The 27,023-nt window shown below is 37.7% G+C and overlaps 1 long non-coding RNA gene across 2 annotated transcripts in view; it reads left to right on the top strand.

Moving 5' to 3' along the window:
- The first annotated feature begins 504 nt into the window (after positions 1 to 504).
- The window catches only part of LOC121097581, a 64,859-nt gene continuing 38,340 nt past the window's right edge, over positions 505 to 27,023 (top strand). For both annotated transcript variants that reach the window (XR_005831010.1, XR_005831009.1), the window contains exons 1-2: positions 505 to 659; positions 13,651 to 13,813. This is a non-coding gene — a long non-coding RNA (uncharacterized LOC121097581). The remainder of the gene's footprint in view (positions 660 to 13,650; positions 13,814 to 27,023) is intronic.

The raw sequence follows: 27,023 nt of genomic DNA, 5'->3' as shown, positions 1-27,023 counted from the left end.
TGTGAAACCAGAAAACCAGATGAGTGTGGTAATGTATGTCTCCTCCTCCCTGGGCTGCTGTGTGATCTCGGAACTCCCTGTTAGGCGTTGGCCTCTGTGTAAGGAGTTGGGCAGTTAAGTGTCCCTTGACTGTACGAGCAACTCTTGCACGGCTGAGGTGGGAAAGTGCACTAGCTGTACCAGAAACATCCCTTATCTGAACACCATCACCACCTGCTAGCCTTGAAGTGTTCCTTCTGGACCATAACATCCCTTAACAAGCCTGGGAACACTTTACTAGGACTCAGAGTGGTACAATAGCACAGTCATATTTGAAAAAAAAAAAAAAATCCACTAATTACTGACTCGGATTGCAGCCAGGATGGAAAATTACTGATGACTAAAGCCAATCATCTCTGAACCTGTAAGCAGCAGTCCTATGTGAGGCCCTCCGAGCTCTCCTGGACTGCAGAGCGCTGCGAGCAGCATCTCCCTGACTGGGATGCCCCTCGGAGCCCGGGAACTCCCCAGTTTGTGATACTAGTGGGATTGTTGCTGAGAGCTGACAGTGGAGCCTGGGCTGATTTTCCTGCTTCTCTAGGCTCAACCTTTTGCCTGTTGAAAAATGCAAAAGCATTTGACATGAGTATTTCACTGAGCTCAAGTGGAACTTTTAGCAGGTATATATATCTTTATACATATGTATCTCTATATTTCTGTTTCTATGTGTCTGTGTGCATGTGTGTGTGAATTAATTTAGTAACTTTCTAATAAGTATAGTATTACCATTTTGAATCCATAGTTAAACCACTTTAATAATTTAAGTAATTCTTATTTGATTCACTTTGTAAATGATAAATTGGTCAATGATTAAGTGCTGTTAAAATCCTATGATCAGCCTTAAACTGTGAATATTCCTTATATTCCTTTACATATAAACAGTTGACCAAGTCTGAGATTAAGATTGGATCTAGCTGCACCTAAGATCTATTAAAAGTTTAGAAAAGAATTTTTTTTTTTTTTTTTTTATAAAAATTACTTCCTTTGACCAAACCTAATGAGAATTTAGAGCATCAGTTCTTCCACGGTAGTGTGGGTTTGGTTTTTTTGAGGTAATGAATTGTGGAATTTATGATAATTACTTCTTTTGCTTTGGTTTAAACAGCCCTGCACCTATGGATTTCTTTATATAGGATGGCTTTTGACCAGTGCAGTAGTGTAATGAGAAGACTGCACATACTGGGTAAGAAACACTTATGCAAGTGAAAGGCAGTGGTGATGAACATTCACTTTCTGGTGAAATGTGAGATATGAGTTTGCAGACTACATGCCAGCTTATGAAGAAATGGAATAATTATCTTTAAACAAGGTAAAAGCAAGCTGGAGTTGTCATCTTTTTGCAAGATAACTTTAATCCTGGAGTATTGTCACATGAAAATGCAAAAGAGGAAACACATCAATGAACTGGTGAACGTTATCCAATTCAGATAGCTTTTTAACTCCCTAAAATGTTCACTGTTATGTGTTTATATGCATCTCACTGCTTTCTAGGAATTTTCTTTATTGAAGTGCAAGATTCTCGTATAGTTTGATTTTTATCTTTCAGGAAGGAACAGTAAGGTTACTTGATGCTACAGCACCTCAACATGTTAATCTCAAAGTCTCACCTGTGAGACTTATCTATTTGTAAACTCCCATACCTGGCTGGCAGAGAGGAACAAATTGATGCTAACCAGTGACTCAGCAGCAGTAATGGGCATGGGATTGCACTGTGACAACAAGTCACTCTCTGGCTCCTCAGTTGGCCATGCCAGTAATACAGGACCTGTAACGAGTCTGTACAGAGAACAGAAAAACTTCACTTCTGACAGGCGTAAATCTACAGTTTGGCTAACATAATCACCCAGTTTCTGCTAGTACGTGTAGAAGGGTGTGTGGTGTCTGTGGCTGCTAGTTTCCTTTTCCATCACCTACAGATAATCGTTTGTATAATGACACCCTAAGAGATTCTTCACATACAGAGATCCCTTTGCTAAGCACTTTATAAACCCAGAGTTAATCCTTGCACATCTGAATTTACAGTCAAGTTTTGTACTCCTCTGCACCATTGTACTGGGCACAATGTGCTTTGTGATTCTGATGCTCTCACTATATTGAGTAGCTCCTTCAAAACTAAATTTCACTTTTTTTCTGTTTCTTTCATTCTAATAATTTAATGTGAATGAACATCCACATCCATCACCATTAACAGTTCTTTTCTCAATTAAATTTAAACGTGTTCTACAACATTCCTCAGCTCTTGGGATAGAAGATATTATTGTTCTCACAGTATAATTTGTCACATCTGTTGTCTTAATTTTTGTGACAAGTGTTGGTGCAAGTAATTACACAATGCTTAACAATAGATACAAATATCGGAAAAAGGATACATTTGTTTTCCCATTTTCCCAAAAAGGTGGCTTTACTAATGGCCTGATACAGAACATACTGACATCTGTGGCAGTCTTTCCATTTGTCTTAAGTAGCCTTTGTTCTGGGTGCCAAAACAAGAGAACAATGCATCTTGTGAGGGAGAAATACAATGGCGTAATTAAGAAAAGACACTCATAGCCAGGTATATTACATTTCCATGAGCTAGTATAAATAGATCCTGTTAATTAAGCAAGGAAGTGAAAGAATGGGCTATCATGAGGAATAAGGCTAGATAATAAGGCTCTGTTGCTGTGTTCTAGATCTTTTTACAGTTTGCTGCATTTACACATTTTTCCTATTGTTATCTGAGTCCAGTATTTAGAGCACTCATTGACTCTGACTAAGAACTAACTACTTTCAGCAAGGATTAATTCTGCCCGGTAGCAGGAAGTCAGGCAGGCCAGCTAAGGCTGCTTTATACGCTTTTGCTTTCCCAGATTACCTATGGCAGAGCCAGTAACCTGTAATGGAGATATCAGTCCCCTGTGTCATGGTGATTACAGACTGGAACTCTTCAAAAGAACTTTAGGAATACATCGAATACAATATGTATCAGAAACTTTACCATGAAGGATAAAACCAGCAAAATAATTACATTAACTTTTTATTAGGTTATCTTCAATACTCTGTTAAATAATAAAATCCAGGTATGCTTTGAAGGAACAAAGGAGAATGTGAAAAAGTGTATCTCTGCAGCTTTACTTTGGGGAAGTCTAATTCAGGTTTGCTTAGGTTTACTATTAGAAAAAAAGCTTGAAAATGAGGCAATCTTTGTTCCAGTAGTCCTGTTTAATCCATAAATGACTGGATTGAGATAAATCTTGTAGCTCATTGATTCTCTCTACCTCTCTGTACAGAGGATATGTAGTTGGATAATAAGTGCAAACTTGAGAAGTCACACTGAACTGGGGGGCCTCTTACATGTCACTGTCAGGAAGATTTTCAGTTTCATTCCATAAACTGCATTCTATTTTCCACAAGGTTTGGGTAGGCGATGTTCGCTGGGAAGTGGCACAATCACAGTCTTTATGCAAGTTGAGGGTGTGATAAATGTTGCCCACTATCTTGTTGTAATTTATTTATATCACATAATGTTTACATTTTTATATCTCATTGCTTTGTATACAGCTTTCACGTACTGGATTTGCATGAGAAAAGTTACAGAGATCTCATTCCAATAACATCCCTGGGCCACCACTAGGATTCCAAGACTGACTTTGGAGAAGAGGGTAGGGATGGTTGTATTCCTGTTATTTTCCATTCCCAGCAGAAGAACTGGGTTTCTGTATTGCAGGGGTAAGAAAGATCCTGGGAGCCTCAAAGGGCAGGGTGGATGCCAAATCTGTTTTCATCCCTGCTGAGCACAGCAGGGGACTGGACCTACCAGGAGGTCACATATATAATGTGAAACCTTCTACCAGCAGTTCAGTGGTGAGTCAGGAGCAGAGACAGCGAGATTAGTACAGTAGTCAGGATTTTTTTTCCTTCCTTTCTGTACCCTGGGTTTTCTCATCAGACACTTGTTTGGAAGCTGACCTTTTTAAGACCTTCAATATACAACCAAACTGTCTCGTTGGGAAGCAACTTTTGTGAGGAAAAAATCTTCCCACAGATGGAAATCAGGAATGCTTTGCTGGGCCAGCTTTCACTAGATCTGATATGAGAGACCTAACAGCTCTTTTAACACAAGAATTAATAGATGTGGGCTTCCTTCTCATTTTACAAAAGGACAGGAGGGCTATTGTCACCTAATTTATTTTAGTCATTAATGTAAGGACAACCAAAAGTAAATGTCTCAGAAGTAAGCATGTATTTTTCTACCCTGATACTTACCTATACACATGACATAAAGCAGGAGGAGAGCTATATCTCTTTATTTTTGTGTGTCTGTTATTGTAACTCAGCCAAATTAAGGTGAAATCAGTAAATCAGGGTAGAAATTCTGACTCAACTTGCTTAGCAATATCTTTTCTGAAATAGCAAAAAGGAATAATATGTCTTTCTGCATAGTCTTTCACTAATTTAATTCTATCCACTGTTCCTGATTATTTTAAGCTCATAATGGACTTGGAAAACATGATAGAGAACTCTTGTTTTTTTGACAGTGGTTACATTTATAGGGTGAAATGGTTTTGCTGAGCTCCAGTTTACCTTTACCATTTGCTCTGCTACTGCTTATCCTTTGTCTGGGCTTTCCTGATGCCCTCAGAATAAGCCTTTCCACTTCAGAAGTGGATAGATTCAGAGATTGTTCTTTATTAACTACATTCAGTTTCTTTTTGCTGCATTCACTTAGATTACTAGTAGTCATATTAATTCCAATATATGTTTCTGTATATCGTGGTCTAACCCCACCTGGCAGCTAAACCCCACGTAGCCGCTCGCTCGCTCCCCCCACAGTGGGATGGGGGAGAGAATTGGAAGGGTAAAAGTGAGAAAACTTGTGGGTTGAGATAAAGACAGTTTAACAGGTAAAGCAAAAGCCGTGCATGAAAAGAAAGCAAGACAAGGAATTCATTCACCACCTCCCATGGGCAGGCAGGTGTTTAGCTGTCCCCAGGAGAGCAGGGCTCCATCACACATAATGGTGACTTGAGAATAACTCTGAATGTGTTGTGTGTGTCCCCACCCCCCACCCCCCCCCCCTTCCTCCTTCTTCCCCCAGCTTCATATATTGAACATAATCTCATATGGTATGGAATATGCCTTGGGTCAGCTGATGTTAACTGACCCAGCAGTGTCCTCTCCCAACTTCTTGTGCACCCCCAGCTTACCCACTGGTGGGGTAGTGTGAGGAGCCAGAAATGCCTTGGCTCTGTGCAAGCCCTGCTCAGCAATAACAAAAAAATAATAATCTCTGTATTATCAACCCTGTTTCCAGCACAAATCCAAACCATAGCACCATATGAGCTACTATGAAGAAAATTAACTCTATCCCAGCCAAGACCAGCACAGTGTAAGAAACGGGAAGCTCTTAGATGTCATTCTAGGAAATTCTTAAGAAACAAATCTTGTTTTTTACAACTTTTTTTTTTTTTTTTTTTTTTTTTTTATTAGATAGTCTTTTTCAAGGAAGTCAGTATCTTAGATGTAGCTTTGAAAGTGGAGAGTATGACATTCAGGGAATTAGAGAAACACATGAAGAGTCAGCCTTCTCTTACCATTTTTCAAGCAGTAGCAGAATAAGAATTAAGATACATCCAGAGGGACCTTGACTGTTTTGAGAGGTGGGCCTGTGCAAACGTCATGAATCTCAACAAGGCCAAGTGCAAGGTCCTGCACATGGTTCAGGGCAACCTCTAGTATCAATACAGGCTGGGTGGAGAATGGATTGAGAGCAGCCCTGAGGAAAAGGACTTGGTGGTGGTGGATGAGAAGCTCAACATGGCCCAGCAATGTGCACTTGTAGCCCAGAAAGTTGACCAAATCTTGGGCTGCATGAAAAGAAGCATGGCCAGCTGGCTTTGCCTACTCCATTCTTGTGAGATCCGACCTGGAGTATGCAGTGTTCAGCTCTGGAGTTCCCAGTATAAAAAGGACACAGACCTGTTAAAGCAGGTCCAGAGGAGGGTCACAAAGATGACCAGAGGGCTGGAGCACCTCTCCTATGAACACAGTCTGAGAGACTTGGGGTGGTTCAGCCTGGAGAAGAGAAGGCTCCAGGGACACCTTATAGCAGCCTTCCAGCACCTAAAGGGGCCAACAAGAAAGCTAGAGAGAGACTTTTTAGAAGGGCCTGTAGTGATAGGACAAGGGGGAATGGCTGTAAACTGAAAAGGTAAATTTGGGTGAGATATTAGGAAGAAATTCTTCACTGTGTTGGTAGTGAGGCACTGGAACAGGTTGCCCAGAGGAGCTGTGGATGCCCCATCCCTGGAAGTTGCTCAAGGCCAGGTTGGATGGGCTTTGGACAGCCTGGTCTAGTGGAAGGTGTCCCTGCCCATGGCAGGGGGGTGGAACTAGGTGATGTTAAGGTCCCTTCCAACACAAACCATTTCATGATGTGGATAACCTTATTCTCAGTTCCTATTGAATTAGCCTCGAAATATTTCTACCTCAAAATTGAAGTAAGCTCACCTTTATATCTCTTATTTTAAATACTGATCTATTTCTCCATAATTATTTTGGTTGCTTTGGCCTCTGTGGATACGTGAAGGAATGTTAGATCTAAGTAAATTTTCTATCTGCCAGCGCTGGTAAAGAAAAAGAAATTTCATATTGTTTAGTGGGAAGAATAAAATGATGTGTTTTATAATGCTGCATTTGTTTTATTTTTCCAAGGTTATAGTCTGCAGCATTAGGTTATAAATACAGACAACAGTGAATAAGTTTTCTTGATTTTTGAGATTCAGTCTTAGAGGAAGGAAGCTGAAACTTTTCTTGCACAACAGGAGAAACACTTATAAAACCCTGACATAGCATATGGTCCAGTAAACGAGAGGCATCAGAAAGATAAGCTGTAAAAAGAAAAGGTATAATTATCCTAAAGGGAAAGAGGGAGTCTGGGTCAAATATGAGGTTTCCCTTTCCTTAGAAGACTGTGTCTTAAGACACTACTGTACGCTAATTATTTTACACCTAAGCACACGCTGAACTGTACAAGTGGGGAAGCGACCTTCATGGTGCCCTACAAAGACATTTCATGCTTGTTAATCATACTGTGTATAGCAAAGTTATTGTCATGATGCTTAAGCAAGGGAGAAAGCATAATTAATGGAAACAAGTGCATTTATGATATGAGCAACAAATACTGATCAGCTCTCTTCTAAAAGGATTAACCTGTATTTTTATTTAGAAATGGAAGTGGCAGTTCTGCAGTGATTTGTCATGCAGAATTTTTGACATAACTTTAGCAAAAAAAGATAATTTATGAGTAGTTTATATTCTCTACAACATAGGCAATGCTATGAACACATGCATTTTAAAGCTGGTTGTCTTGATATCCATTAAAAAGTAATGTTTAAAAACAATTGCACATTATTTTTAAACAAAAAAATATTTTGTAAACATTTAGATTAGGAATGATTTTCCTCAGATTTAGAACTATGATCTTTTAGGGAGAGGAAAGAAAAAGTAGACAAAAGGATAAAAGTTTTGTTACAAACTATTTTTAGTGGAGTAATTTTGGAATAATTATGGAAAGTAATTTAATCTCAAACTCAAATCTCATCAATTAGAAAGACTGAGACTCCCATTATTCATGAAGATTTTTCTAGCAGCAGATCCATTTTTTGACACCTTAAACAGATATGGGACTGTATAAGCATGGTGTGTTGCATCCTAAACTTTGCTAGAAATTATCAAAGAAAATACTCAGTCCAAAATCAAAGTCACTCAGTGCACTCAGGAGTCAGTAATGCTACTAATAGCGACAGTAATGTTGTGAACACTTGGGAAGTAAAAACTGAGGGAAAATTAACCCAATTTGATGCTCTTATATCTTGTAATACCTCTGAATCTTATCTGGCTAATATTATCATAATCTTCTGGTAAGGAAGAATATTGATGTTCTTCTCATTTTCCCTCTTTTTCCTGCAGTCTACAGTTTGAAAAGCTACAGATCTTATCTGCTTTATATCAGTTTGGATGTTCTGATATTCTGAATTTGATGGTAAATTGCATTTATTAGGTGGCATGTCAAGTTTGAGATTTACTAACTAAAAGCAAACAAACCAAAAATTAGTTTCCAGAGATTAGCCTTATTTTGTTTGATCCTGTGGACTGTGGCATATCTTCTTCCTGACTTCCCTATAGAGTTATTTGATTATTTGGATATTTAAAGCAAAGAAAACTTTCCCCTTTTCCTACACACTAGATCTTGATACTTGTTTCACTGAAACACATTGTTTCACACATGGTAATACCAATTGTTACGGTGAACGCATGAACTAGATGAAATGCAGATAGAGGGAAGTAAACACCAGTGGCTTTTCCTACGTATGGTCAGATAGCGTTTCTACTAAGAAATATGGTAAGCTAAGCGTGTGAGTTGTATGAATGGCATTTGTTTATTTTTCAGGAGATCGTGCCGATCTGGTTTCTCAGCCAGCATCCCATTTAGGAAGACTGGGGAATAGTAGGCAAAACTACTTCCTAGAATTTGTCCTCACAGTTTCGGAATAGGCTTATAGAGCAATTTAAAAAACAGATTGCAATGCATAAAGTCAGATTATAACTTGCTAAATTAGCTAGTACTTATAGCAGTGCAGCCATGGCAACAAAGAATTTAAGGGACACTAGAAACCTGAACTTAGGCCGGTTTTGTGGCCTGCAATGCTGCCATAGCAACACTGCCGTCTGCCGCAAAGACAGCTAATTTAAAGTCAGCAACAGTATGTCTACATAAATTGTCATTATGCCTTTGAATTTCATAATAAACATCCTCTTAAAGATAGTGGATGTCCAATAGCCATGAGAAGCAAGTCTGGTGCCAGATCGTTCTGGTTTACTACAGCATTCATTAGATATATAACTGTGGTGCTTATCAGGATACAGAAAGGGAATTTAGCCGGTGTAGGTGTGTACAGAGATAATTTTGGCCAGACTAAATGCATATTCCATTTTTGTTGATGATTACTAGTTTTTACTTGGTGGAAAACACTGCTTGGATTGGCTGTTCACCTTGAATGGATTGTACTGAATCTACCGACTCACTTGGCAGCATTATCCTGTGATGAGGTAAATACACCACAAATACTCAAGCTACAGTTTTGCACTTGTAAACTCAGGAATTCATATATACTTTGCAGAATATCTAGGTTAAAAGACAGTTTAAGAAAAGTAAGAAAATTTGGTTCTGTAAATAAAAATGCCGAGGAGTAGCACTGGAATGTGTGTCCTGGAACCCACAAAACAACACAATTTTATTTGAAACACACCCGCAGTCTCTAGCGACTAGTGTGCTGCTCAAAATCTTAAAAGCACCGCAAGAGCAAATGGTGCAACTGTGGCAGATAATAGCTGTAAATTAAAATATTTAATTATGCTATTTTTGAGTTTGCAAGTTGTAGAAATTGAAACCTGTGCTTTTGTTAGCCTCAGATGGGATGTCAGATACATTCATTGTAGTTGGAGATGTAGCGGCACCCACCTTGTTCTTCTTCTGAAGCCTATACTGTTGCATTGTGGTCTAGCTGGAAGGGATTCTCATGGCCTCTCAGCAGTTACAGCTCGTTCAAATTCAGAGTGTGTTATGATTTCCTTTTCCAGAGCCACTCCTACATCACAGTAACATTCTTTATCTTACATTCTCTGCTAATGTATTCCTGGGGTCATTCCAAAGTATTTAACACTCTGAATACAACACAGCCTGTGTACTTTATGCTAAACATATATTTCACCACATCAGCTGAATTCCAAGTGCTTGAAGGCTGGCCTTCATCACAAGGATTCTGGAACAGAGGAAGTTTTTATGATTACCATGTTTTGAGTTTGAGATTTGGAGAGGGAACGTTTTTTCTTCTGTATTTCCATATATTTCTTCTTCTGACGTGGGGATATCTACTGAATTTGAAACCCGAGTGGCTTATCAGCCTACGGCAAAGTTAGCCATGAAGAGAAAGAACTTCCATGCAAGGATCCAGAATCATGCCTAGCATCAACCAGTTGAGGTCTTGTCCTCTGTTATGTAATTTTGTAATATAATACGTTACAAATTGATTACATGCCATTGAATCTAGCTGACCTAGCTGATAACTGGCCTTCAGTGCTCCAAACCAAACTTGGTCATAAATGCCACAGAAACGTGCATTTTCTGGAAGTGAGGTCCTTCCAGGACAGGGGACAAAAGGAAATTAATAAAGACATGACTCCTGAGATAGCCTATCGAGAGGTTTTTGGAGAAGCAGAATACAATCTATATGTGCAATTATTCTTCTCTTTGAAGAGCTTTCTTCCTCTTCGGTTTTGCAGGTAGTCACAGAAAGTATCTTCAGCATGAAACAAAATTTAGATCAATATTATCTGCAAGTGGAAATAAAATACAGAAATTGTAATTTTTCAATAATAAAATTACTTTCAAAGATTAAAATAATGAGCTAGCAAAAATGTGTCATACATGACAGTTGTTTGTTATTGAAGTATGAATGACCAGATAGGAAAGTAAGTAACATTTTAAAAAATGTTGTGCTCTGAGAAGTGAATTAAAATGCTGTTGATTTTAAATGAAAGAAAAAAATAATATAAGACTGTGTGTTAAAAACTGTTATGAAGTTTAGCGTAAATTGTGGTCCTCGAGGCCTGAGGGGCAAATTGACAATTAAAACATAAAAAGGACTAATTAGGAATTTATTATGGCAAACTTATTTTATATGACAGAAGTTTGAATTATCATCTGCTACTTCATGCCAAGAACAGATGTTTGAACATGATCAAAACCAGGTGAGAGCTGGTTAAAAAAAAGTAGCTAGGAATATTAATGGATTTTCTGGCAGCTTTCGTTTCTGCTGCATGTAAACAATTTGTCTATGTGACGGTTATACTGTGTATCTTATTATTGCTTATAGCTCCAGCAGCATCCTTGTATTGCTTTTAACCCTGCTCTACTATACTGTGAAGTCTTTTCATTTGTACAGAAGAGAAGATGTGGAATCCTTTAATTTGTGTTCCTTTAGAAATGTTTTTAAGAGCATTCAGTCTACACATCATGTGTTTGATTTTAAGTGATGGCACTATGCCAAGGATACGCTGTTGTGTAGAATCTAAGGGAGAAAAATTAAACCTATATATTGTAGGCTATCTCTGTTATTTTGTAGAATTCTAGTTCTAAAAAGTTTCTGATTTTATTCATTATTTAGATATGCCACATCGTTATGTAAAAATGTCTGTATTTCCTCAGTATATGAGGAGTGTAGGTGTTACAATATATATCTTTACACATTTTATATTTTTTTACATTTATTTCCACGATAATACTGCTCTGTCATTGTCATGTCAATTTGCAACATGAAAAAACTTCAAAATGATTCCCAGGGACTTAACACCATTCCTTACTGCACAGATCTAGAATCAGGAGCTCTGCTGTATGACAGAGAAACTGAAAAGTGGATTAATTTAAATTTTAAGTGACTCACCTCAAATATAGAAAATCTAAAAAAAAAGGTATAACATTTCTTTTCATCTCAAGTGCATGATCTTCAGTTCAGGACAAACAGTTTACTTTCAGCATGCTTTCCTTAAAATAAGTCACTGTCAACCTACTTTTCAGCATAATTAGATAGAGTGCAATCATGGATCCATGAATTTCTTCTACCTGAAGATAGTACAAGTTAGCTAAACTATTTAACCTAAACAGTAGGATTTAATAGAATCATTTAAAACAGAAATTGTGACCATACCAATGACCTTTGGTACTTACCAGGTATGTGTTGAAATACACATAAAAGTCACTAGCGGAGATGTTTAAGCTGTCCACTGAATTTGTCTTAGGCAGTGCCCAAGGAACTTTTTAAAATGGCTACTTTGAAACAAGTAATTTCTATGTTGAATTTCATTTATTGTTTTCTCTTGTTAATCAAATCTATTATTTGGTGAAATTCTCAAATGCCTTGTTCTTTAGAATGGTTCAGTGCTCCACCAGAAACAAAAAAGGATACAAGAATTTGAGTTTTCAAAATTAATGAGATCACTGGATTCTGCCAGGACAGGGAATGAAAGGAAATGAGTTGAGAAATGATTGTTGGGATAATTTTTTTCCGAAGACTTTACTGCTATTACTAAACATTGTTACCTGAATCTATGAAGCGGCACCAGAAGTAATAATAATGAAACCAGAATATCATGCAAAGTTACAGATCATGGACTTTTTCCAGATGGTGATGTTTTGTTTCCAGTTTGTAGTGAGATGAAATATGTAATTAGCACTTGAGGTTCAAATTTTAGAACTTCCACTTTAATACAAGATCAAATATGCGTTTGTATAACTGCTTGTAATCCATCTGTGCTTGGTGCTTTCCCAGTGTTTAATCACCTAAACCATAAGACAGATGTACAAAATCCATGTTACTTTGTCATCTCTTCACTGCAAATAAGTGCAAAATAATTATTACAAATAAAAATAAGGTTACATTTTTGCTAATAAGCTTGCTACTCTGTCTTGTGAATAACATCAGAGATTAATAATAGGGTCAATATATATCTGTGGTAATTATCAAACCATTTTTTCCCTTTTCCTGTATTCTTCTCATGTTACTTTTTAGTGTGTTTCTGCTCAAGTTGATTCAGTTTCTCAGTAGACAAAATGCATGAAAAAACACCGATTTGCTTTGGATCTACTTAAAAATAAACTGGAAACCTCCGTTTTCAAGTCAGATTTTTTGAATCAGAAACACATGAGAAGAACAATAAATTAATTTTAAAATGTCTTTATTTACAGACATATGATAAAATAGACATTAGAAGGGAAAAATTAATGTGCCAGTAATACACTTGGCTTCATGTTGTTTTCTTTTTTACCAAGCACATACAAGCAGAGGAGGTTTTATCTGTGGCCACAATGGTACTAAAGAGATGCATTGAAAATGCACATTGAAAAAATGAAAAACCGGTGGGGCAAACACAGGGAAGCTGCGTGGGGCTGTCTTTGCCTTCTCTCATAAATGAGAGCAGGTTCTTCATGCCTGTCTTTGAACGCATGCTTTGAATAATATGCTCCTTTTGTACACTGTTGCCTGGAAGAATTACTTTGGCTGTAGAATTATGAGAAGATTTGAGATAGTAAGTTGGTTATAGGGATAGGAATAGTGTAAGCCTCTTCCTGCAGGCACTTTAACCTACAGTGCATCGCACTTGCAAACTGTTTTGCCGTGCTGGAATGTGCCTTTTTTCACTCACTGAGAAATGTAGTCTGGCTGGAAAATGGCAGCAGCCTCCAGAAAGGGCTTTGCCCTGCCAGTGAGTGGTACAGGCTATGTTCCAACCCAGGTCCTTTATGGATTTCAGCGGGCAATATTTGACAGTCTTTAAGTGGTAGGAGGTGCAATTCAGATGTTTGCTGCTTTGTATTGTCTATACGCTACAAACCTGCTTGTCTGGGAACGCTGTTCCTAAGACACAGGAAAAGCTGTTTTACTTCTAAATATTGAACATTAAGAGCTGGAGCTGATCGAGGCTTTTTCTCAGTGGGGTTCTTCTGAAAAGTGTGCTGAATTTGGAGGATTATTATGGGACATATTGTTTGAACTGAAACCTTGTTTCTTACAGATCCGACAAGCAGGCTTGTCAGCTCTGGTTCCTGGCAGCCCGTTCTCCCTTGGAGGCTGTTCCTGTATTGCCTGTGGTAACTGCTCAGCTGCTGGTTCACGTTCACAGAGCCAAGATGCTCGAGCCACGTGCCCCGGTCTACACATAACAGTGGAAACTGAATGTAAGCAAGTCTTATTAAGCCTGAGCTTTCTGACTGGAGAGTTTGTTGCCTTGCACCTGATTATATCCAATGTACAGTCACTGTGAACTGTCCAGGAAGCAGAGGAGCAAGCCAGACCCCTGAGTCAACATAAAAGCCAGAGCTGCTAATTGCCTATTTTCAATAAATCTGCAGTCCCCTAAGCTGTGTGAACAGCTGGATTAAAAAAAAAAAAAAAAAAAAAAAAGCTACCTGGAAGCATGATTTCATGATTTGCAAGGAACAAGTTGTAAAATTTCTCCCCAAAGTTGACTTGGTTTTTCTTTCTGAATTTTTGGGTAGTCACCTCATCTTCCTGGACCGAACTAAAGTATTTCCTTTTTCCTTTATCCCTTTCTATGGGGTAGTGTATTTTTCCAACTAGAAATTCTTGTGACTCGTTCAGATACTCTGAAATGAAAAAAAGAATATCTGCTCAGTGCAAAGCATATGAACGACCCCTGCTGAATTGAATCTGGGCATCTGCTCAGCCTTTGCTAACGTGAGCAGCAGCCTCTAAAGCTCTCCACATGCTCTTTACTCAAGTCTTAAATTATACTATGATGAAACCCAAGGAACACAAAGAGCACAGGAAAAAACTTAAGTTGAGATTTATGCCTCATTGGTGCTTAACAAACAAAAACTCCAGGGACTGTGCTGTGCTGAGATCTTCAGGTTAGGATTTTCCTTATTCGTTCATTAATTTCACATCAAATGTTCATAGCACTGCATTGTGGATCTACAGCATAAATTATGAGCTTTGAAGCCTAATTATGCCAAAGAAGAAAATATCAAACAAACTTCAGCTTCTGTTTATGTAATTTGAATGATTTAATCTTTTTTTTTTTTCTTTTTTTTTTTTTGCTTTTAAGACCACAACAAAACTATAGTAAATATAGTCCTATGCCACTCAGCTCTGCCAGCAAGCTAATTAATTTCTATGGTGGTCTGATTGCTGAGGTCAAGCATCCTTTAAAAAATTATTTCTACTTCTCCCTTCTACTAGGAAGAGTGACTGCACAACCTTGCAAATTGAAGAAGAGTTGTTTCTGAAAGAGTGTGTAGAGGTCAGATGTAAATATTTCTGCAAAAGGGCACAAGAGCAGAAAAAAGAAGGGGCAAGTGTAGTAGCTTATGACGTGTCCAAACCTCAGCGCAGCACCTGAGGGACCATCAGCTCTCAGACTCTCATGGAGAGGAAAGCAAAATGGCAGTTTATTGAAAGACACAGGCACTTATATACTAGTAGCAGAGCCAGCTCCTTCATGGGCGGTTTTCTACTTAGTTCCTACATTTCTGTCACAACACGTGATCTTCTGCATTGCCACATCCCTATGTTACTACAGGGCAAGAAATTAGGAATCACTTCAATGGCAAATAATTGAGGTGGAAAAATCTTCATGAGTTCACTTCATGATCATGCTTGGGTCTGTGTGATTAGAAGTACTCAGCTACCAAAGAGCAATATAAAAGGTGCAAGGATCAGGTTAAAGAAGAGTGCATGGTTTAAGAAGAAGCATGGATGAGTTGCTGTATGTGATTTGTCCTTATGACAATCTCACAAATATTGTTCAGAGTTTGGAAGAATCGATGCTATTATTGACAGAGGTAAAAAAAAAAGAAAAAAAAAAAAAAAGATACTTCCCTCGTTACTATAACAGCTCTTCTACACAATTAGCAAGACCTATTCTATGTGAATATGCAGTGTTCAGCTCTAGGGCCCCCAACATAAGGACACAGACCTGTTGGAGTCAGTCCAGAGGAGGGTCACAAAGATGATCAGAGGCTGGAGCATCTCTGCTGTGAAGACAGGCTGGGAGGGTTGGGGTTCAGCCTGGACAAGGCTCCAGGGAGACCTTACAGCAGCCTGCCAGCACATAAAGGGGCCGACGAGAGCTGGGGAGGGACTTTCTACAAGGACATGCAGTGATAGGACAAGGGGTAATGGCTTCAAACTGAAAGAGGGTAGATTTAGGAATAAATTCTATACTGTGAGGGTGGTGAGATACTATTACAGGTTGCCCAGAGCAGCTGTGGATGCCCCATCCCTGGCAGCGTTCAAGGCCAGGCTGGATGGGGCTGGGAGCAGCCTGGTCTAGTGGAAGGTGTCCCTGCCCATGGCAGGGGGGTGGGAACTTGGTGATGTTTAAGGTCCCTTCCAACCCAAACCATTTTATGATTCTATGCAATGGTTCTAAGATGAGATGGCTTAATTCCCTGGCACTTCAGCTTTTGGCCTGCTTGAAGTGGATTTGAAATGATAAGTGTGGGCTAATTAACTTTTTTCTATTTTTCCCAGGAGTGCAGCTATGCTTTTTAAACAAATGTTATAGAGGAAAATGCACTAAATCAGTCTGAAATATTTTCTGTCATCAGTTTGAGCTTTGTAGAACTAGTTTGACATTTCTGCTGTTTCAGACTCTTAGCTAATATTCATAATCAATTTGATTAAATACCTAACAACATGTGTCACCAGTAATATGATTCTAATTTGAATTCTAAATTTAATTTTTTAACAAGGTCTGTTCTAGCCAGGAAAAAAAAAGTGAATCAGGTTCACATAAGCAGTCTCTGTGGTTACAGGTAAACTACTCATTTGCAATCCAACATCTGCACAATAGTTTTCATCACTGAAAGTGAAACTTGCGTTCTTATGAATGTCAACAAATCCACTTTTTGCATGTACTAGATTTGGGAGAGACCGAAGCCCACCAAACTCCTTCACAGAGTTGTATTTGAGCACCAGTGGTAGGATTTCAAACTTATTGAAACTGGGTGCCAAGTTTGCAGTCAATGAAAAGTGCAAGACTGTGAAATAAGATAAACTGGCTGAAACACTTCAGTATACTGGAGATGGAATGATTTACATAGCCTGGAATTTTCTGTTTGGTTGATAGTGTTCTCAGTATAACATAGCTTACCCAGCTAAGGTGGCTTTGTTTTGGGTTTCTGGTTTGTTTTTTGGTTGTTTTGGGTTTTTCTTTTTTTCTTTTTTTTTTTTTTTCTTTCTGCAGAGGAATATTTAAATATATGAAACTTCTAGCAGAAAACAATTCTACATGAAAAATCAGAAATATTAGCAACAGCCATGACATTAACTAAGGTGATTTTGTCTGAATATCCATTATTATTGGTTTAGACAACAGGAAGAAGTGCAGAATTAACAATGTGTGAATAATTCATGTGATTTAAATTAACAATAAATAAATAAATAGAGGCCATATGTTGAACCAACCTGCCTTTAACATTTTGGAACATTTGTTTTCACCTCCACAGTTATGATCAAGAAGGCGTAACAGGGTATTTCAGTAATTGGGTTTGGTTTTTTTAGGGAAAAAAAGAGTACCCTCTGTTCCAAAGGATTTGTGTGATGTTCATCCTTTCTTAAATTTTACATATTTTGCACAATCTGTGGGTTAATTAATTACCAACTCCCATAGTAGATCCTGCACCTTTATAATGAAGAGATAATTGGAAATTTCTGCTTGGGTATGGAATGACTGAAAAGGAGAGCAGACTTGGTTGGTCCATTGGAACTGTTTCTGGAAGATTCTACAGGTAGGATGGGGAGTGGATGAGGTGCACAGACTCCTATCTGGTGTAAAAAGAGTAGCCTGATAGTGATGGTTTTGCTTTTTCCTGGACACACTGGCAGAGGACATAAGTTCCTAAAGCAGACATCCATATGAAAGATTTTGGTGATGATTCCGCTGAGGAAATAGAGGCAGAGTCACTGTACCATCAGGGATGTTTGTGTTGGTCTGCTTGGTCTCAGGATCTAACTTGAGATCTAAGTAAATGCTGTAAATAATGAACAGCTGTGGGTTTTTTTCCTTTGATTTAATAATGTACTTGGACCAAAATATATTTTTATTTTATCAGAGATTTCATATGAGAGCTTCATGGTTGATGAAAAGCTAAAAATGGCAGCAAAGATGCTATACTAAGGTTTATTAGTTTCTTCTCCATACTTTTCTAAGAAAAATGTTTCTGACAACCTAGGAAAGTATATTGCAAAGAAATGTGTTTAAGAGATTGTGGCCAGCCACAAAGGTTAATATCCAAGTTAAATAGTTGCAGAAAAGAGAAAATTAGAGCAGTTTAATGGATTGGAAATTGGTTGAAGGGAAGAAAAAAAAAAAAAAAGGAAAATAAAAGAGAGAGAGTAATCTTAAATGTAGCCTTGGACACAACTTGGTATTATGTGTTCAATGCCAGCCCTGTTTCAGTAAAGAATGCATATGGTTGGATAGTTCAGTTTAGAGTGGGTAAAGGTGTACAGAAAACACTGGAAAACATTTATGTGGTTTGGGTGTATATCTTTATTCAGAGGATGTTGCAAAACACCAGATAAATATATTCAGAAGGGGGCTTTCAGAGAAACCACCTCGTGATTATGACTAGACTACTGTCATGATTCACGCAGTTCTTGGGGGAGGTTTATAGACACATGCAGTTTCATAACGCTTAAGCTTGGAATTGATAAGGAAAAATCCTATTAACGTGCAGAGTCAGAGTAATCCTATTAATTATATAAGCACTAATTTAATTAATTTAGAAGTCCTCAAATCATTCCACTAACATTTTCACCAACCTTCACAGCATTGCCATTAGAGACCACTGATGCTCCATTTTAGCTTCCCAAGAGGGACACAATTAGTACAGTTATGACAGTGTTCTAAATGTTATACCCTGTGAAACCTAAAATGCTTCTTTTAGTTTACTATCTATCCTGACCATTTCCATCTTGTTAGTCTACATGCTACAGTGACGATAGGTCAGTAGATACCATGAAAACCCACATGTTCTTCTGATACACCGACTCCTCTCCAATCTTAACTTGCCTCAGACTTAACAAGAATTAGGCAGAGCAACAACTAGTAGAACTGCATGGCACCACTTCTGATGGAGATTGCCAATCAAAGGCACAGTACTGGAGAAGGAGGGGAAAAATAGGATTGAACCTCTGAGCAGAGTTTTGCTGTCAGACCTTCCAGCCACTTAGTTGGGTAGCTGGGAGAAACAAACCTCACGCATATAGCTTTTTGATATCAAGACTTTTGGAGCTTTAAAGTTCAACGCGTTGTTACAATGCATGTGGATATAATGCTTCTGGGGTGTGTTAGTGATTCTTTACAGTGTGATGCAGGTATGCAGCTGCCTCTGAGCTAGCACGAGGACCTCTGGGGCAGTGTTGCATTGTTCAGTCCAGAACTGTTAGGGAGCCCGGTAAGTCCGTGCCCCACAGCTGCTCACCTGACAGAAGGGTGGTGCCTCCATGGGAGCTAGAAGCTTACATTGCTCATGTAAGTCAGCCAGTGTGTATGCATCTGTCAGCATCTGTCAGTAATTTAATTTTGAAATTGTTGCTTTCACAGACTACTGTATAGTGGAAGCCCTTTTTGCTTTCCAGCACACCAGGTAGTTGTGGATGGCCCTTGTGTTTGATGTGATGGATGGTACTATCATCCATGACCAGTTCAGGTGAATATTTTTCTGCTTTATAAAGGTCTGTGTAAATTTTAGATAGTTTGGCTGAAATCAAGCATTGCAATTACATTCAGAGGAAGATGATAATTGCTTTGGTGTATGGTAGAATACAGCACATTTGCTTTAATAATTCCTAGCATCTCTCCAACTGAGGGACATATTTAAAAAACGCTGCACAGTCCAAGAGTACTGTTGCTTGTTTGGCCATCTCTGTTGCTGCTTATATGTGCTAGAACAGCTGAAACTATTATTTATGTGCCTTACTCAGATGCTGCTTCCTGAGGGTGACTCCTCTATAACTGACCTGTAACTGTGTCTGAGAATTATGTCATTTTTTGACAAGTTGAATATGTTCAGTGCGTGTAACCATTCCTGCCTGTGTAAGTGGCTTCACTCTCCTGTTTCCACATGCTGTGATACTTCCCATTGCAGTCTCTTTGAGGCTGTTATTTCTGCTTTTACTAGCCATTGGTACTCCCAAGTCAAACAAGAAGTGTTTCAACTGTTGTACCTTTAATTTCAGTTGCTTTGAAGCAGCTATCTTTTATAGTGTTAATGATTTAGAGAGGTTTGTAGTTACCCAGTGTCAACATAACAGGTTCCTTTCCCTTGTCCCTTTCTCCTTGGAGGGGTGCATAATGTAAAAGCAACTCACAGGGTAACGATTTTAGTTCTTGGCCTGATATATCAGTATACAAATGAAGTTGAGCAGATGTTTACATTAACATTTAATTGAATTTATAATGAGCTACCACGTTACATACATTAGTAATAAGCATTAACCAAAATAAAACAAAACATTATGCATGTGCCCTCAGTAGCAGCATGACATTAGAAAAAAATCCCTCTGCAGCTGAAATTGTTACTGTTGGTGGGACGAGAGGTTTAAACTAGCTGTAGCTGTTCATGCTTTTTTTCTTACTGTTCCAAATGGGAAGGGGATTTGGGCTGTCAGAGTTGACTTCAAGGCCTGCTTGGGCCCGTTACAGGAAATCGGAAGCCTTGGCAAGATGAAGGATAATCACGATGAGTCTCTGTTTTGGCACACTCAGTTCAGAACAAGCCTTTCTACAGACAGGGCTGCATCGGAAGGCTGCTGCATTCAACTGGAAATTTTCTACTGGTGTCACTAAGTTATGAATGGGGCCTCGTTAGAGAAATATTTTTTGCCATTTAAGAGACACACAGGCTACTATGGATAAGGAAAAGATCGCAGAGGATCCCATGCTGCTAATAACAATGGGGAGAACTGATTGTAGTGTCCTTTTTTAGTGCACTGGGGATGGTTTCCAGGCCATGGTTTTTCTCTTGCCTGTGTATCCAATATGTCCCATCTAAAATTTCTGCCTGTATGAAGCAATTCCTCATCTATTGGCTCTTTTTTTTTTTTTTTTTTTTTTTTTTTTTGTAGTACTATACTGATAATTTGACAGCGGGTCTCTAAAAGATGGTGTTAAGCTTTTCTTGTTTCCTCTGTCTGTGTTGGAATGCTGTCTGTATACTCACTGACTATATTTTTTTGGCTTAAATCAGCTTTAGGCTTAGCATTTAGTAGGTCAAGGTACAGGCCAATTGATATATCTGACATCCCAAGGTTTGTTCAAGATTAATTCAGATCCCACATACCACATTTTCCACTTCTGTCTTGTAAATTATCCAACTCTTTCTTTAAAATAGGGCTGTTTTCAAGTAAGATTCTGAATGAGTGTTACAAAATCCTAATGTCAGCCCATGAAATAAGATTAGAAATAAAAATGTCAGAACCCTGCAACCTCCTGTCTATACCTGTTAATGTTCTGGTTGCCCAGAGTGCTCTCAGAATGGTATCCATCTTGTTATTTAAAGTAACAAAATTTATCACATCAATAACGGTAGTGCTGTTATTTTAGCTAATATATTAATTTACCTTTACTATCATGTTCATTTCTGTCAGTTTTCAATATAGACTTTCCTCTTTGTCACTTCTGAAGGCTGAAAATGAATGTTACTGAAGGCAAGAAGCAGCTGGTAATAAGAAAATTATTAGAATTATTGGTCTGTCCACAACAGCCATAAGGCCCATTTAACAGAATTATAGCTGTTTATGAGGAAACTCAGTAATGCTTCACCCTTTTGTCAGCTGAGTATTATCTATCTACAGGAAGGCATAAATACCTATCATGTTGGTAGCAAACCTGAAGAAGAGATTATGCTCAGAAATAAGTGGTGCTGGTGGTGCTGGTGGGGGTTTTAATGGAGGTAATTCTAGGAACTGTGAATCGCCCTTTTATCTCAGTGAATTGTTAAATCTCATATTTCAGCATCACATGCTGAGCACCAAAGCAGTAACTCAAGCATGCTGCAAACTGTTGAGAATTCTTCCCCCACCATATTTATTTATGTGTTCTAGTTGCCTGGGTTTCTTTCTGTATTTTGTTTGAGTTACCTTTGTGTCAGAACAGCTAAATTCACAAGCTGGCTAAAGAAATCTTTACACAAGTTATGAATTAACAAGATGCATTAATTACAAGAAATGTAATTAATTCACTACCAGCAAATTTAAAACGCATAATCCTTAACATTAGATAGGCTCAGCAGTATCTCACAGATACTACGATTATTGATGTGTGCATGACTGTTTGGTTTCACATCCTTTTGACTTTGAGAAACTGAAGTACTGAATGAGTATTTTACAGTCTGTCATATATTTTTGTCATTGTGAAGAATCCCTTAAAGCAGAACCTCAAAAAACACTTTGTTCTGTGTCTGATGTTTGATGATGTTGATTTTAAAAATATCTGTTCCTGTTTATTAATTACCATGTTATTCTCTGTGCAGTTCCCCAATACAAAGAATGTGATGACCATACGAGGCCCCTCTTATGAACATTTTTTTTAACAAAAAAGTTCCTGCAAAATGCTAATAAAGAATTAGCCAATGATTAAGGAGAATGTCAGATGATTAATGACAGTTGAGACTACATAATATTGGGAAATTGAGATGCCTACTTAACGACGACATAAATTTGTTTGCCATCCGGTCTGCTCTTTGGAAATGGGTCATCTTGTATTGTGGTCTTATTGTGACAGAGGTTATAGCTTTATAGTTTTTAATAGTTTTACTTAGTAGGAATAAGATATACTTTACTGAAACCAAGGATCTAGTACTTGTTCCAAAAATGTATACATTACTCTGATATGAAGTCATTCTATGATGCTTAACTGAAAAAGTCAGAAATATTCTTTAACGTTGGCATTGGGCTCTTATACAAGAAGTTATTAAGCTAAATGGAACTACTTGTGCTCAAACCTGAATCTGTCATGGTGCACGAGGTCATGAGTTAGACACCAGGATGAAGCTCTGACAATGTTATTGTTGGTTCTCTTCCATCCAGGAAAAAAACCTTTCCATTAAATTGCTAAAAATAACGTGACATAGTTAGTACAGCCTTGGGAAAAGCAAGTTACTGGCTAGAAATTTATTTGTCAGAAGCATTAACACTTTTTTGGGGGTAAAAATATGTAAGATTACAGTAGAAATTCACATCTTCATTTTAGTATGTCTTTTTTATTTTAAATTTTATTCAATACACTCTCTACTTGCTACAAAACAATCATTTTTCTGAAATAATTAAATATAGGTTTTGTTGATTTTGTATGGATTTAATAAAATTCCCTGAAATGAGGGTTTAGTGAAATGCAACAAAGTATTTCTTTCTCTGTCATTGTTTCCATTGTAAGCTATGTAGAATATTTCAATTTGTTTCTTTGTGACCTATATAATGATTTTCCTCTATTTCCCATTACTTATGTTATCCATATATAATTATTTTGTGGATTTCTTGCATGCAACTATGTCAGTCACATCTTTTAGAAGTCTTCATCAAGTTCTATTGAAGTGCAAACATTTTTATTTCTGTGTGTTTTCCAAGTTTTAAAAAAGCACTAGAGCTACTGATTTACTTGCAATCCTCTGACATATTGCAAAGAAAAAAGATGAAATTAAGATCTGCAATGTAAGTCTTTGTTCAACAAAGCACAAGTTTTAAAAATAGAAATTTAATATATTGATAAGTTTGCATATAACAGTGAAGAGACAGTGAAGAAGTAACACAGCTAAACTTATTTATTCAATTAATAACAACCTGTACATGAAACGTATTCTAAGACCTAGAAAATGGACAACGTTTTATGGACTTTGAATTGGGTGGACATCTGGAGAAATTATACTGTGTAATGAGATTTTTTGGCTATTTTTCTGGTTCTTGGTCTTATACCATACAAATGTTCACTTAATAATCATACATACATACAGTGTAATCACGTTACTTATCTTTTCCTAGAGACTAAGTAATTCAACTGCATTTCTGTGGCTTCTAATTATACCACTGGAATTAGAATTTAGACATGAGAGCTGATAGCTTAAAAGAATACTTGTGTAGCAACAGTAGAACAAACAGTAGGAAAAATTAAATTGCTTACATTTTTCAATACTGCAATACTATGGCTAGGCACTGTTTCCCAAGCTTCTTATTTTTAATTTGAAAAGATAAATCAGCATCGTTACATTCCATGATTTTTCTTTTTAAACAAAATGAATAAAATAGTTGCTGCTACTACTTACGTGACTAATTGAAAGCTGAAAATGACAAGCAGTTTCAGAGAATGAAACAAGATACAGAACATCAGAGAGAATGATAGGAGACAGGAAGAAGGTCTGATGTTTGTGTTAGAAAGAGTTACTGGGTGTAGAAAGGGAACTAAAATAAAAGGTAGTTGCCATATGTAGCAAACATCAGTGAATTCACAGGAGTTTAGAAAATAGAACTATTGAATCAGTGAAAGCTATACATTATTGTTCATTTTATTGATTTGTTCTGAAGCTTCTTCTTTCTGCTGATATTTTGGTTTGAGGTAATTCCTACTTCGGCTCTACAAGGAAAGGCAGTTTGAGGTTCTAGGAACTCTTTCCTTTTTGTGTTGATGTAGATGCCTTGACTAACCACCAAGTACTCAGCAGCTTCCAGCTTGCTCTTGTCATCTCATCAAATGTAGATTCCTGGGTGAGGAGGAAAAGGTATCATTGCTCCTAGAATTCTCAGGTTGTTTTTGGGTTGGGTTTTTTTTTTCCTTCTTTGTAACAAAAAAAGGCAAGAAACCTTGATGTATCTGAAAGAACAGGTCTGAGCTCCGTTCTCATGTGAAAAAAAGAACTAGGGGACTGCAGACAGTTAAGGATCTGGTTAAGTAGCAAGGCAAATGTTCCTAGACTGGACTACTTCAGATACCATGGAGAGCCAATGTACAAGATATATAAGGTAGATGGCTGTTATGCTGCATGTTATATTATACAGGTGAATAAGAAAGTGAAACTTCTTTTAGAAGTGTAACAATAGGATGATTCTAGGACATACTGCAGAAAGAAACGTAGAAGTGCACCCAGTGAAAAAGAGAAGCTTATTATTGCAATGATTGATTTAATTTTCTGGTGAATAGAAATGTCAAAATAACCCAAAACCTAGACAAAGCCAACTACAAGGCTACAAGGGAGCAAATCATAGAGTCCCTCAGGACCTGGAAATTGGCATGTCAGTCACTGATGTGAAAGGGACAGGTTTGCTTGTAGGATTGATGCCATGTTACTATTCCATCTCAGTTCCTATTACAAAAAGTGGCAGTGTTTCTTTGCTCAGGAGACTTCCCTAAATTGGTCTTTCCTCTGAAAAAAAGCTGTCAAAGTCAATCATGTCAAGGAGATGACATACTTATTTTTAACATAATTTAGAAGCAAGTTTTCCCTATGTAACAGACACATAGTAATTCCTCCAAACACTTAGCAAGGTTAGTTTAACTATTAGATGACATAAAAGACTGCCTGACCAATTTGAAATTTTCAGGTCTGACTGTTGGAGTTGTGTTTGTCCAGATCAATTTCTTGAGCTAAAATTACTGTGAAGTACCAATTTTCTGTCCCACATACTCCTGTCTGTTGCTTTCAAGGCAAATTTAAATGCTTTCACTTTAATGTAAAATCCTGGTCTTCTGTTTCATTACAGATTCATTAACGAACTGTGTTTAATGATTTAGCAATAGAGAGGTAGTCTATTGCTTTCTGTGCTGTGCCAGTGATTTTTGAAAAGTCTTGAGCCTTTTGCTAAATGGCTATTGAGTATATATGTTGTCCACATCTGCATATGTTGCAGTTCCACAGTACACTAGCTACGTTTCTCAGGTCTGCCAGCTACCCATCCCATACAGTACAAATTCTGTCTGCATTGGCACTGAAAGCTTAACTTGAGACTTCTAGAATTTATCACCATGTGTTCAATCAATACATCGAAGTAAAAGGATTTAGAATTTCATTCTTTATCACAGGGTTCAATACGAAAAGGAAAACCAGGTACCGAGGAAGCTCATGTCACTGTACTGCCTGTTACCTGAGAGGGCAGCAGGGTCAACACTGTATCGCTTGTTTTAAATCGGGTATGTTTAGGGGTCATCCTATTTATAGTGGCATCTAAAGCATTGGATAGCAATAGCAGAGGATTCCCATGGTATTATGTGTAATAGAGGTATTTTATATATTTTTCTTGGCAGTGCGCTGTTCAGTTCATTCTTTTGCACCAGTGCTGTACCCTAGGTTAGATATGCCATGACAATAGAAAATAACTTTTGTGTCATTGAGATGCCACACATTTAAATTATCAAGGAAAGGCTGATGACAATTTTTCCTGCATTGGTGAAATGTGTCCAGAAGGAGTTTTCAGGTGTGATTAGTTTCAGTAATCGAGAGTAGTTTTAAGTTATCAGTGCATTTGTGTCTCAGAAATGATGGATGTTCCAACACTGCTTTATTACACTGACATATTTAAAACACCTATGGTTTAGTTTCTCTTTGTGTTATTATGTGCAGTTCTCAGATTGATGTGGACATTTTTCTTGAGTCAGAAGCTACAGCTTGTAGATATAGATAAGGTAGATATTAAAATACCTGGTTTTATAAAATGCATAATGAAGCTAGCCTATTACTCAATATAAAATTAATTTCATATGTATTTTTAAAATGAGATAATAATGTTTCATTATGCACAGCACAGGAATTTCTTGATTTTAATCCATTTCTGATAACTGCTTGATGCACTGTACTTATCTTTTCTTACAATAAATGGAATAATCATGTATTTAGCGATTTACTTCCTGTACTTGGAGGGGAGAATTGTTAGACTTTGCTATGCAGTATTCCAAGGATTTTTTTTTTAATTAGAGTTATTATCTAGATATGCCCAGTATTTTCTGACTTGATAATTATTAGCCTCTGTGCAGATATACAGATGGCCCATAATAATAATATTTTGCTTAAAAAAACTAAATCTGTTCAGCTGAACAGTAGTTTTGATGGGTTTCTTTCCCACGTGTAAAAACAAAGCCAAAGAATACCTGAGGTGATGGATTAGGTTATAGCCTCCTTGTCTGCACATGAAGGGTTCTATAAATCCCTCAAAAAGCACTATTTTATGAGATCTGTTGTCCAAGTCTGCTATTGGACTTTGGGGACCCAGTAACGGTAAGGAAATGGTCCCCAGTGCCTGCGGATCGCCAGTCACAGATGCCTGTACCGCCAGTGAAGCCAGGCTACGGAGAGCTCAGCGCTGCAGCCATTGCTGGGCACAGCAGCAGGTCTGAGTGCACAGGGTCCGATCCTTGCTGCTGCTCTTCCTTGCTTC

This window comes from Falco naumanni, chromosome 14, assembly GCF_017639655.2.
Source record: "Falco naumanni isolate bFalNau1 chromosome 14, bFalNau1.pat, whole genome shotgun sequence".
In the NCBI taxonomy this organism is placed as follows: Eukaryota; Metazoa; Chordata; class Aves; order Falconiformes; family Falconidae; genus Falco; species Falco naumanni.
The sequence above is the reverse complement of the archived record's forward strand: the minus strand, read 5'-3'. Positions and strand labels throughout refer to the sequence as shown.